We start from the raw sequence: 11,931 nt of genomic DNA, 5'->3' as shown, positions 1-11,931 counted from the left end.
AATCAGGCAACATCTCAATAAAACTGTAATTTTTCTGGGGCAATAAATTGAGTGTAATTTTACAAATATATTTGGGAAGTTTAATTTAACTTACAGAATTATCTTTAGTTTATCTTGGATGATATTGAAAGCTAATTAGTCCTTAAAAAGTTGTGCTAAACGGTTGAAAATTTTACATAGACAATATATTTGAAAATGTCATTAATATATACAATATTACAGTACAACAGTATAAATTATTAAAACACTGCACGCTAAATGTATAGAAGACGGCCGGCGGTGCAGCGGCGTGGCGCGGAGCAGCGGCAATGGATCCCTTTTGTACCTGATTTTTTAGAAAACCGAACATGATAAAAAATTTTGGTGAATCGTATAGTTAAATTTGGTTATTTATCCACAACTTTCCCGCTGACGAAATTTCTCTGACCAAAAAATAAAAAATTTCCTCGCAATACAACTTTTTCATGTCTGAATTTGAAAAATTAAACTACATAAGTATTAAACATATTTATAACTCAATTACTATCATAACTAATAATTTTATATTAACACCATCGTTTTTCTCAGTATCATATCTACAAGTGTGCAAAATTTCAGAATTTTTTGTCAACTATTAATGTTGTTTATGATCGTGTATTTGTTGCGGGGTTTTTAATGCGAACTGAGCTCGCGGGTCTTGGATTCAGGCTGTATGACGGACCAAGATGGCGGATTTGGCCACACTTTCAGTGCATTTGGTTAAACGCCGTGTCCTCTCTATTATTATTATTATGTGCTCGCTGGTTCACCCGTTCTCCCAGTCGAAGCCAAGTGCCAACTCACTACTCACTGAACTAATAATAGGGTTAACCTTAGGTGGAATTTATATGTTTATATGTTCGTAGTGTAGTTGATAGCGTCTCGGACTGGTAATCGATGGGTCTCCGGTTCAAATCTCGCCGGCGACACTAACTTTTTGTTCAAGTGAACATTATGCTTATTGTTTTACTTTTAACTTTATTTTTTTAAGACCTATTTTTTTATCAATTAGCCTTCATTCGATTTTTATTTTTACTTTCTCCCCCTATACCATAGTATATGGAGAAAGTATTGTTTTCGTCAAAATTTTCGAGTTTGAGTTTTGAGTGGATATATTCGTTTTGGGTCCCCCTGGACCCAAAAAAGTGGTTTTCAAAGTGATGTCTGTGTGTGTGTGTGTGTGTGTGTGTCTGTGTGTCTGGATGTGTACAGAGCTAGGGACTACACCTGTGGTCCGATTTCAATGAAATTTGGTATGTAGGTTCTAATCCATGGTATCTCCAGAAGTTTTTTTCATTTTTTTGAAATTTTTATTTTTAATGGGGATTTTCCCATAAAATCCCATAAAAAACTGGAAAAATCAGATTTTCTCAAAAATGGCCCAAACGATTTTGATAAAAATTTAGTATGTTGTAGCCCTTTAAATTCTGAACAAAATGGTACAAATCCCATTTCTGTAAAAATTACGGTTCAAAAGTTATGGTAAATTATGTTATTTTCCCATAAAACCCCCATAAAATAACAAAAAATAGGATTTTAGACAAAAATTCGGTTTTGATTTAACAGAGTATGTTATGATCCTTACAATTTTGATAGTTTTTGTCATTTTTTAGAAAATTATTTTTTTAATGGGGATTTTCCCATAAAATCCCATAAAAAACTGGAAAAATAGGATTTTCTCAAAAATGGCCCAAACGATTTTGATAAAAATTTAGTATGTTGTAGCCCTTTAAATTCTGAACAAAATGGTACAAATCCCATTTCTGTAAAAATTACGGTTCAAAAGTTATAGTAAATTATGTTATTTTCCCATAAAAATCCCCATAAAATAACGAAAAATCGGATTTTTCCAAAATTGGCTAGAACGATTTTGATAAAAATTTAGTATGTTATAGTCCTTTAAATTCTGAAGAAAATTGTACAAATCCGATTTCCGTATATTTACTCTCACCGCTTACTTATGAGAAAGGTTGTTGACAATCTTATGGGAGAAAGTATGTGTCAGAATGCTGATACCGTTTATTTATATTATCAACAAGTTTGGTTGGTTCGGTTAGGTTATGACAGTTTAATTTTATAATTACAAATTTAAATTAAAATTAATTTTTTAACTAAACATTTAAAAAATATTTTACAATTAAAAAGTTAATTTTCTAACCAAAAAATTCTGCTATTTAATTTAATTTGTTTACAAGGAGAATTGTTTCATGGTGCCATGTGGTCAATGAATTATACTTTTGTATATATTTTAAATGCTATACACTATATAAAATGATAGTACTGTAAAACATTAAGAGATCTTCATTTAAATACCGGTAATCAATAAGCACGATTAAGCCTTTGCACATGTTTCCTGGTAAGTGTGTTGTAACTGTTTATTATAGTAGATTATACTCGTAGTATCAGTATCTTAAAAGTGAAAAGGTATTGTTCTTTTTTGCATTCTCACCCGTAGCGAAGCACGGTCAGAGCGACTATAGTTCGGCCGCTTAGAAAACGACCTGCGCGCTAATGCTAAACCAATGCTGTAGGAGGTCGCTTTCTAAGCGGCCGAACTATAGTACTTATTAATACGCAAGCAGGATTTTTGTGACAATTACTCCTCCGAAACTACTGAACCGATTTCATTTTTTTGGTGTCATTGGAAAGAGCATAACGTGAAGCTGTGCAGGGGATTTGCCATGAGTAAGCCTATGATAAATAACACCATTTCAGAGTTCTGCCAGTTTTTGCCTAACTCTGTTCTGTAGAGTTTAAAGTAGCCTACACCTTATTGTCTACAAATTGGCTAAATAACTTAGGTACGGTACATTATAAAATCTGACAGCCTTTTTTCGTTGACTTAAGAGGCGGTCGGACAGAGATTCTCGGCTGCCGACACTGGCCGTCACTTTAACATGGAGCGCGTATAATAATTCCTCGTTTTCTGGTCTATCCGTGTTCCAAAAATTATTTCCCACACTCAAAACATTGTAAATGTATGTAGGATTAAGACTGTACAATATAAAAATCATAATGTTTAATTATAAGCCGGATATAAAATAAATCATTTCTTACATTTCCCATAAGGAATTGCAATACTTTCTGCTAAAATATAAAATGACTGGAACTATAAACAATTCTGGTTCAAACGCCATATTGAAGAGCATATATTCATTAGTGTATTGAGTGTGACAGATATTTATTTTTCGATGGTTAACATTAAGTTTTGTATTTTTTTTGTAAAAGCTTGCAAAAAAGCCTTGCTTGCCGACTGAGTACTAGTTCGACGATGTCCCGGCCGATGGCAGCACAGTCGATTGTGGACTACAGAGCACGTTTTCAAACCGCGCCAAATACAATTCATTTAAACTGGCCACAGATCTGTTTAAATAAATAAATCACGGTATGTCGTTACATCCCTGATGTATTATAATGCCAAGGAAATGATGATATTTAATTCACAGGAATCTAAGAATCTAATATTTTCGGACTGTGTATTTACCTTATGTATTAAAGTATTACTGTCATCAGAGATAAAAGTAGTTCTACAACACCCGGTTTGATACAAACTATTCATCAATATAAAACAAGTTCCGTTAGAATAAACGTCTCTTTTGGTCATACTTAGTACGTTAATTACGGACTTAGCTGTGTAAAGATAGCTGCTGCAATACACGGTTTGATACAAACTATTTCCCAAAATGAAAACAAGGTCCAGTGGAACAAAAGCATTTTCTGACATACGTGGTATATACGATTAAGGTCTTCCAGGAACCAAATCCACCCTCCGGACCAGCACTGCGTCGTAGCCAAGCCGGCTTCTGACTCATGGATTATCTTGGAATTGCGATGTCCCGTTTTAGGTCTATAATATTGGAGCTAAGATAAAACCCCAAGTGCCTATCCGAAATCCTATTTATATATTAGAGGCACAGGATAAGGCAAAATCTAGAAAAAACATCCAGAGCCAGATTGCAACTTCAAATGGCTTTGAAACGTAAAAATACGACACATAGGACCTACTATTTTTTATTTTTATATATTTAAATCGTTCCATATATCTATATAAATAAAATACAGTTTTGTCTGTAGGCCTACATTTCTTAGAATCATGCAGTTTCTGGTTACATTATGTTTCATAGCCAAAGAAAGTCGAAACGAGTCTTATCTCAATTTCTGTCTGTCTGTCCATTCTTTTATTCTGTCAGTGACGCCAAAATGTCATTTTACGAGGTCTACTCCTAGAAAACTAGAATACCGATCAAGGTTCAAATCATTTTTCTGTATTTCCTGGATTAGTGAGTTTCTTTGGCTATAAAAACATGGCCCCACTCCTTGAAAACAAAATAACGAACCATCAAAACCCCAATTTTGTTCGATTTTTGTCAAATTGTCTTCCAATGTTTACTATTCAACTTTTATGAAATAACGACCAGCCATTTGGATTAGTTCTCACTTCTAGCTGTCACATATGATATGTTTACATTAAATACTGTTTACAAATACCACAACCATTTCTGATCAAGTTTTGTAAGCACATCCAAACCAAGTGGGATTAAAAACGTTGTTGCCTTACTTAGCCGGTTTAATTAATCGCAAGTGCAACGATTGTTCTTGAGTTTTGATAACCGGGAAAAGGCCGTGAATCAGTGTTGTATAGTGCTCAGTGCTGGGAATATACCGATCATCGTTTAGAGATTACGTAATCTTTCAAATAAGAACCCTTTGTTTGGATAAGGGGTTTTCTTCAAACTGTCATTAATATGTTAACATTAAAAGCTGCTTACAAATAATGCTATTAATGGGAAATAACTTTGATTTTCGAAAAAAAATCCAAAACCAAAGGGGATTAATAACTTCGATACTGTTTGAATAGGTTTGAATAGGCGAAACATGTTGTGAGTTCTACTTACTACAATTGAACTGTTGACGTAAAGGAACGTACCTCATATTAGTCTAATTAATCAGTTCAGGGGCTACATCATGAATTTTAATTTTACTTCGATACTGATACCAAGATACCACATCAAGTGAAAGATTTTTTGGGCAAACCATAATGAGTTTTTAAAGCTTTACGTTGTCAACGTATCAATGTTTTTTGGACTGTGTATTTATTAACTTATTTATATATTTGCCGACGGATTTACACCAATTTTACAGTTTGATAAGGATTAGGCCTAAATAAGATTATCATAAAACTTGATGACACTATAAAAACTTTTAAATAAATAATTTTGCTTGTAATTTGCTTTGGTTAACGCGTAGCAAATCCCCTAATTCAATTCTGTATTTCTGTGAGTATGTCTGTTGATAACGCAAATTCTCAGTGTTTCGTAGAAAAGACAAGAGCACCTTCGTTAATGAAAATTTCAACCTGAATAAAGTGTGCAGTAGTGAGGTTGATGTAGTATTTTAACTATTTTAAACCAGTGTGAAAGGTAATTTCAATTACAGGCCTACGTTAGGGCTATGCCTGATAGATCTAAAAGAAATTCCTTCTATCATTAGATATAAAATATGGACTAAGACGATCGGGTGAGTGATATTATATTGCGAAGCATTCGTATATTCAGTCTTTTGTAAACATGTTGAAACATTTAGTATGTTATAGTCCTTTATATTTTGAACAAAATGGTACAAATCCCATTTCTGTAAAAATTAGGGTTCAAAAGTTATTGTAAATTATGTTATTTTCCCATAAAAACCCCATAAAATAACGAAAAAATCTGATTTTCCCAAAATTGGCTCGAAAAATTTTGTTAAAAATTTAGTATTTTAAAGTCCTTTAAATTCTGAACAAAATTGTACAAATCCCATTTCCGTTTATTTACTCTCACCGCTTACACATGATAAAGGTTGTTGGAAACCTTGGTTGGTTTGGTTATTGGTTGTTGACAAACTTATGGGAGAAAGTATGTGTCAGAATGCTGATACCGTTTATTTAAGCTCTTTGTAAAGGCCTGGAGAGAAATTGGGAAATTTTGTGTTTAGAGGGTCAAAAATTAGAAAAAACCATTTTTACCCCATAAAACCCCGTTCCCATGGTCCGATCATGCTGGTTCGCGAACTCATTCAAGTTTATCCCGCCTCCCGCCTTACACCTTCAAACAAAATTTCATCAAAATCGGACAAAAATTACTCAAGTTATCGTGTTCATGGACACACATATATATAAAAATTTGAGCGAATGGTGTTTTTGGCCTCTGGGGACATCAAAATGATAAAGTAAATCGGTTCCGGGCGTAGGTCTTACCATGCCACTTACGGTAATAGCTACCTCATTACAGGGTTTAATTCGCTAAAATGTATGGGATAGGCCAAGTAGTTACATTATTGAGCCCAGTAGCACTAGTATATTATTTATAATTGAATACATTATCATGTATTAAAATATATGTGTATACATCGAAATGTCTTACTGAAAGTGCTATTTGTATCTCCAAAACATTTTTTGTGTGGAAAATTAGCATATTGTGCGGTGACGAACTGAGACCTGCTGAGACGTAAAGTGTGGGTGAGCGAAGGTAGCAAACCAGTGAAAGTGAAACGTGTGGTGGGACATTAGACAAGGGCTAGGACACAGGCTGAGGGTAGTCGAGTTGATGCTTTCAAGTTTCTAGGTAACACAGGGTTGTCAACAATCTCAGATCCCGTTATGCGACAGCCACGAAACTGGTGGCCAAGGGTGGTACTATTACAAAAGTCTGTTTTGAGAGGACTGTGTTGTTGCTCGTGACGCCTGCAAAATATGGGATACGGGGCTCTATCCGACCGCCTCTTAAATTGCAAGCTTACCTTTTCCCGTCCGTGGGCAGTTTGATAGTTAAAAATTAACCCTTTAAAATGGAATAGGACTGTTAGGCCCCGGGTACGATACGAGTGGCGAGCGGCATGAGCAGCGGCGCCGCTCTGACATCGGGTCTCATTTAGTTGCGTGTAAATTTGCTGAGGGTGGCCACGATACGTCTGAGCGGCGAGCGGCGGTAAGCGGCACCGCTCAGCGCCGCTCATGGTTCCAAGTCAAAACCGATTTTCACGAAAACGCCGCTCGCCGCTCAGGTGAGTCATGCTTCAGTTCGGCCTAAAATGACAGGGAAACAGCAGCAAACATGCGATACGGGTCGATACGTTATGTGTATGTTTTATCTATGGTTAGGTGCAGTCCAGGGAATTTTTGTGGAATGACCAGCACGGAAGTTTTAAAACACTTCAGTCATCAGAAAAGAGTAGGAAAAAAATTTGGGTTAAGGTTTTTCTAAAAACTAAGTTTTTTTTAAACGCAAAAAATTGTCGGATAGCAACAACAGTTGCAATACGTCTTAAGCATAGTTTACAATTTCATACTAAACTGACTCATGGTGGAAGTAAAAAACATAGGTGTGCTATTCCCACATATTCTGACGTCACTCGGATTGCAAACAAAAGATCACCTGATTGTAACTGTCAAATTAGTATATGTATTTGTTTTGATTTGGTTGTTATTGTTTTTATTATTATCAAAACAAATACATACTAATTTGACAGTTACAATCCGGTGATCTTTTGTTTGCAAGTTTTGGTTGCGAGTTACGTCAGAATATGTGGGAATAGCACACCTATGTTTTTTGTTTTTTCTTTCCACCATAAAACTGACTCATAAAACTTGGGAAACTTTATGAGCGTTATAAATGTGCCGCTTGTATCGTAGCCACCACCGCCGCTTACGTGCCGCTCAGGTTGCCGCTTACCGCTTGCCGCTCACCGCTCGCCGCTCGTATCGTACCCGAGGACATATGTAAATTGTGAGTATTTCCGCATTAGTTAATTATGTTTTAGTCGACTCTTTTAAAATCATCGGCAATTATGGCTGTTATTAGTTTTTAAACAAGTTATTTGTTTATAAATAACTCCAGCACTTCTTTGCAATTGCTCGATTTCGAGCATCATGTACACTAGTATTTATTTATTTCTAAAATATACGAAACTCATACAATTTAACTGCAAAAGCCGTTTATGGTTTGTCTGCAGCAATTATTATAATACATCCAAGATGCGATTCGTCAAAAATGAAGTATCTTTTGCTAGGTATCAAAATACAAACAGTATAATGACACAAAAAAGTTTTTAAATGCGTGAATGTTGCATCCTTGCAAAGCTTCGTTATTTAGTTCATCATGGAGTCAACTCTATTTGTTGTTTAGTTCTTCACTCTTGCTGTCGCCATTTTGTTTAGTTGTCGATGTTGTCGGAATTTTGTGCTGTGGCTGTGTCCGTAGTCCGTTTGATTTACCTATGATGTTATTATCAATCCGTGGTTTTATAGGATAATTAGTGCTGTGTGTCAATACGACATTCGGATAAGGAATTTGTTTTTGTTAAGGTACGTGGGTAATTATTAAGAGGAATTCATTAAATGAGAAATTGATAGTGACTAGAATTGGAACTGCATAGAGGAAATGACAAATAGGCGCCAAAGTCGTTATGACCTACAACTATGCTAGCTACTTTTCATGCAAGTGATTTTATAAACAATATTTAAATGTTCACATTATTATGTATTACTATTCTTTTTAGGTATTATAATATGATGGCATATGATTTCTTTTACTTGTGAAGCCTAGCTTAGTATTGCCAGTTAAACTTATTGATGACCCGCGAAGAAGCCAAGCCCATCCCATCGCTTTGTTTACACCTACTGATAATGATAAGTTTCTAATTTCTATTTCGTGAATAATGCTCACAACATATTATAATTGAACTGATCCTCTTAATAGTAGGCTATTTACAAAAACCTTTTCAGAGCGTAGGCTAAGTTAGCCTATGACTTAATTAGTCATGTCTAGGTTCTAGGCGGGCACAGTTTCTTAACTGGGCTAGGCCTATGCTAATATCGACTGAAACTATGGATTCAATTACTTAGTAAACCTTCATGCGATTTTTTCACCATTAGCAAGTTTGGTTGGTTAGGTTAGGTTATGATAGCCTAGTTTAATTTTATAGGCCTACTGTAAGTTAACCCTAGCAGTGGCCAATCGTCGTCTGGTGACGGTTTGACATTGATGCTTAGAATGGCCAACCGTCGTCTGGTGACGGTATGGGCCAAAATTATTTTAACGGTAAAAAAAACACTTAAGTATAATCAACTCAGATAAGAACAATATATAAGTTACCATTCGAAAGATCACATTCTGAACTTTCATTTTATTACATTCAAACAAACCCTGTAGCAGGTATATAACAATGTCACGACGATTAAAAATCAAATGAATTTTTGGCGCGGCACGACTTTTGCAGCCGACACTTGGGAACTGGCAAAACACGTCTTGTTTGGCATTACCCTGCTCGGGTAATTTTCGTCTTGGGATGTTGCGGGTGGTACCACTGGATAGCCATTGATTTTATCTTCATTTTGGTACTGATATTTAGAACTAAACTTAACTTAAATATTGATTGGACAACCGGTACGATTTTATGAAAACAGCTGTTTTAAAAATTTATAACAAATGGCCAACCGTCGTCAGGTGACGGTATGGAAAATACGAATTACTTACATTTACTTAGTGAAAGTTATTATTACTAGGTAGGCATATAGGGCCTAATATGTCATTTTGAAGAGGAAGAAATATAGATAGTGAGAGTGGCAGCCTTGCACTCAGGGTTTTTTCTGTCTGCTCATATGAAGAAGACGGAAGTGAGTCATTACTGCTACAGTCTGTCTTGTATTCGCCATTCCCATTCCATTGTTTGTTGTTGCCGGTGAGTGTTCGCGCTCGTGTTATCATCTGCGATTTATTACTAAATACGTTGTAGTTCGTAGTGTTAGTGTTATTGAAGTTTCAAAAGTGTGTGTGTATAACAGTAATCTTCATGCATTTTAATGCATAAATAAGTTATTACTGAATTGTGTGAAATAGTGTTCGTAAATAAAATAGTGTTGCGAGTGCAACCATTTTTGTTTATATTTATATCTCTACATAACACATAAAAAAAAGTATATATAGGCTACCCAAGGTGTTATACATTTTTATAAAGGTAGGCCTAAATGAATACACAACTTGTTTTATATTGGTTTGGGGGTAAACCATTTTGTACAAAAGTTGTACTAAATACCGTGATTTTTTTCACAAAATCGCTATAAAATAATAAAAACATTATTTTATATACCGGTAGGCCTATACGTTTATAGGTAAAAAATTATTTTTACCATAGACTAAACTTATGACTTTTTTCGATTCCTTACTTCATTAGGCTAGCTTTACAAATATCATTAGCCTATTAGTAACACATATATTATATAACTTTTTACAACATAAACTAACACTGTACGGTTTTCAATTTTTTCTGTTCTCCGTTTGTTAGCCTATATTTCGCCCCAAAACGTATAAAAAAAAATCCTAACTTGTTATAAATTTCTATGTAGGGAATTAGATTGTCTACAAAATGTATAAGTTAATGAATTTTCCATAAAAAATCTGTCTAGAAAAAAAAATACCGAGGCTGCTTTTGAAATTTCAAAAAAAAAATAGAATTTTTTTTTTTTTTCACTTTACTTAAAAAATACGCTAGGCCCTATCTAAATCATTATTATATATTACTATTTCTAGATTCTCCTGTTCTTTACGAACAAAATGAATATGAGGTTGGCTAGGTTTACTTGTACTGTTGAATTTTTACGAATTTTCAAAAAAAGGTCTGCAAAATCGCCAAAATGGGTTGGCCATTCCCCACTTTCTAATATTGGACACTGCTAGGGTTAAATGAGTGGTAGCATTGTAAATCCACATAAACTAAGTTAGGCCTATTGTAACTGTATTTTTGTTTGCACCTTTGACCGTTCGAAGAATAAATAGCATAGCCTACGGTAAATAAGTTAAAGCTTATATCTGTCCTCTTCATCACAATCATAGACCAGAGAATCGTCACTTGGGTTTCCTGGTGTAAATACTGTATTTCTGTTTTAGTAAGTGCCTACCTAATCCCTGATTGTGGTCTTTATAGAATTTTTTGATGTTGTAGCCTTTTAAACTTATGTTTTTGTGAGATAACTTAAGGCTACTTTTTTAGTGCCTGGATGAATTTTCGTGTAGCCTATGTATAATTTACTGTGGTGTTTTGTGATGTTGTGGCCGTACGTTGTATTTGTCTCCCATTGCATTAAGACTTCTACCGGTACGGTGGTGGTGTAGTTCCATCCTGATCCAATGTTGTGATTGTGGCACGTTTGCCTGCTTTCAGGCGAATGCTGTTTTAGCAATTTCCCATTAAAGAGAAATAAGCTACCATAATAAGTTAATTCTCATAGTAAGTCCTGAGCCCAGGACACATTTATTTTATAGGATTGTTTTCCAAAATGTTAATATTAAAATCACCGGTGATGAAAAACAGACTTATTTTTTACTCTTTTTTGCTGAAGCAAAAGCAGCTTTTTGAATCTGACCAGAAACAATTGATTCATTTTGTAGGTAGGAATTGTATAGACTGAAACAAATTAAATTGAAATCTGGGAGTTAAACTGCTGAACCTTAAAATATAAAATCTTCATTCAAATCAGAGAAATCCTTCAAACGTACAAATTTACAATGTTTATTAATTAAAATACATGAGCCTCCCCTTACACCATTTTCTCTTGTAGGCTACATAAAAATCTGCCAAACAAAAATTAAATATTGATTGTGTTAGCCAGATTAATAGAGTCAAAAGCCAATGCTCAACAAGTGACATTCCTTTAATTTTTAAAGCAGACTGAGTTAAAAACAATTTGAGTTCTGATATTTTTGACGAGCTTAAATTTGGAATATTATAAAACAAGATCTGAATTACATCCTGGATAAATGGTTGTGGATTTTTATTATCTTCAGTTGAATTAATGTCAAAATTCCCTATCTGTTAATGTTAAATTTTGGAGACTGGCAGACTTATCGTCTTAGTTTAGGCCGAAATATAAATTTACAG

At 34.6% G+C, this 11,931-nt stretch overlaps 1 protein-coding gene across 1 annotated transcript in view; it reads left to right on the top strand.

Annotated features, from left to right (window-relative positions):
* Positions 1–8,211: 8,211 nt before the first annotated feature.
* Positions 8,212–11,931, top strand: part of LOC128988532 (double-strand-break repair protein rad21 homolog) — a 39,962-nt gene continuing 36,242 nt past the window's right edge. Inside the window, exon 1 of the mRNA XM_054409907.1 lies at positions 8,212–8,359. The gene's annotated coding sequence lies outside the window, so the exon portion shown is untranslated. The remainder of the gene's footprint in view (positions 8,360–11,931) is intronic.

Source organism: Macrosteles quadrilineatus, unplaced genomic scaffold, assembly GCF_028750875.1.
Source record: "Macrosteles quadrilineatus isolate MER2022 unplaced genomic scaffold, UCM_ALF_1.0 Scaffold_3__2_contigs__length_128488019, whole genome shotgun sequence".
NCBI lineage: Eukaryota > Metazoa > Arthropoda > Insecta > Hemiptera > Cicadellidae > Macrosteles > Macrosteles quadrilineatus.
The sequence above is the reverse complement of the archived record's forward strand: the minus strand, read 5'-3'. Positions and strand labels throughout refer to the sequence as shown.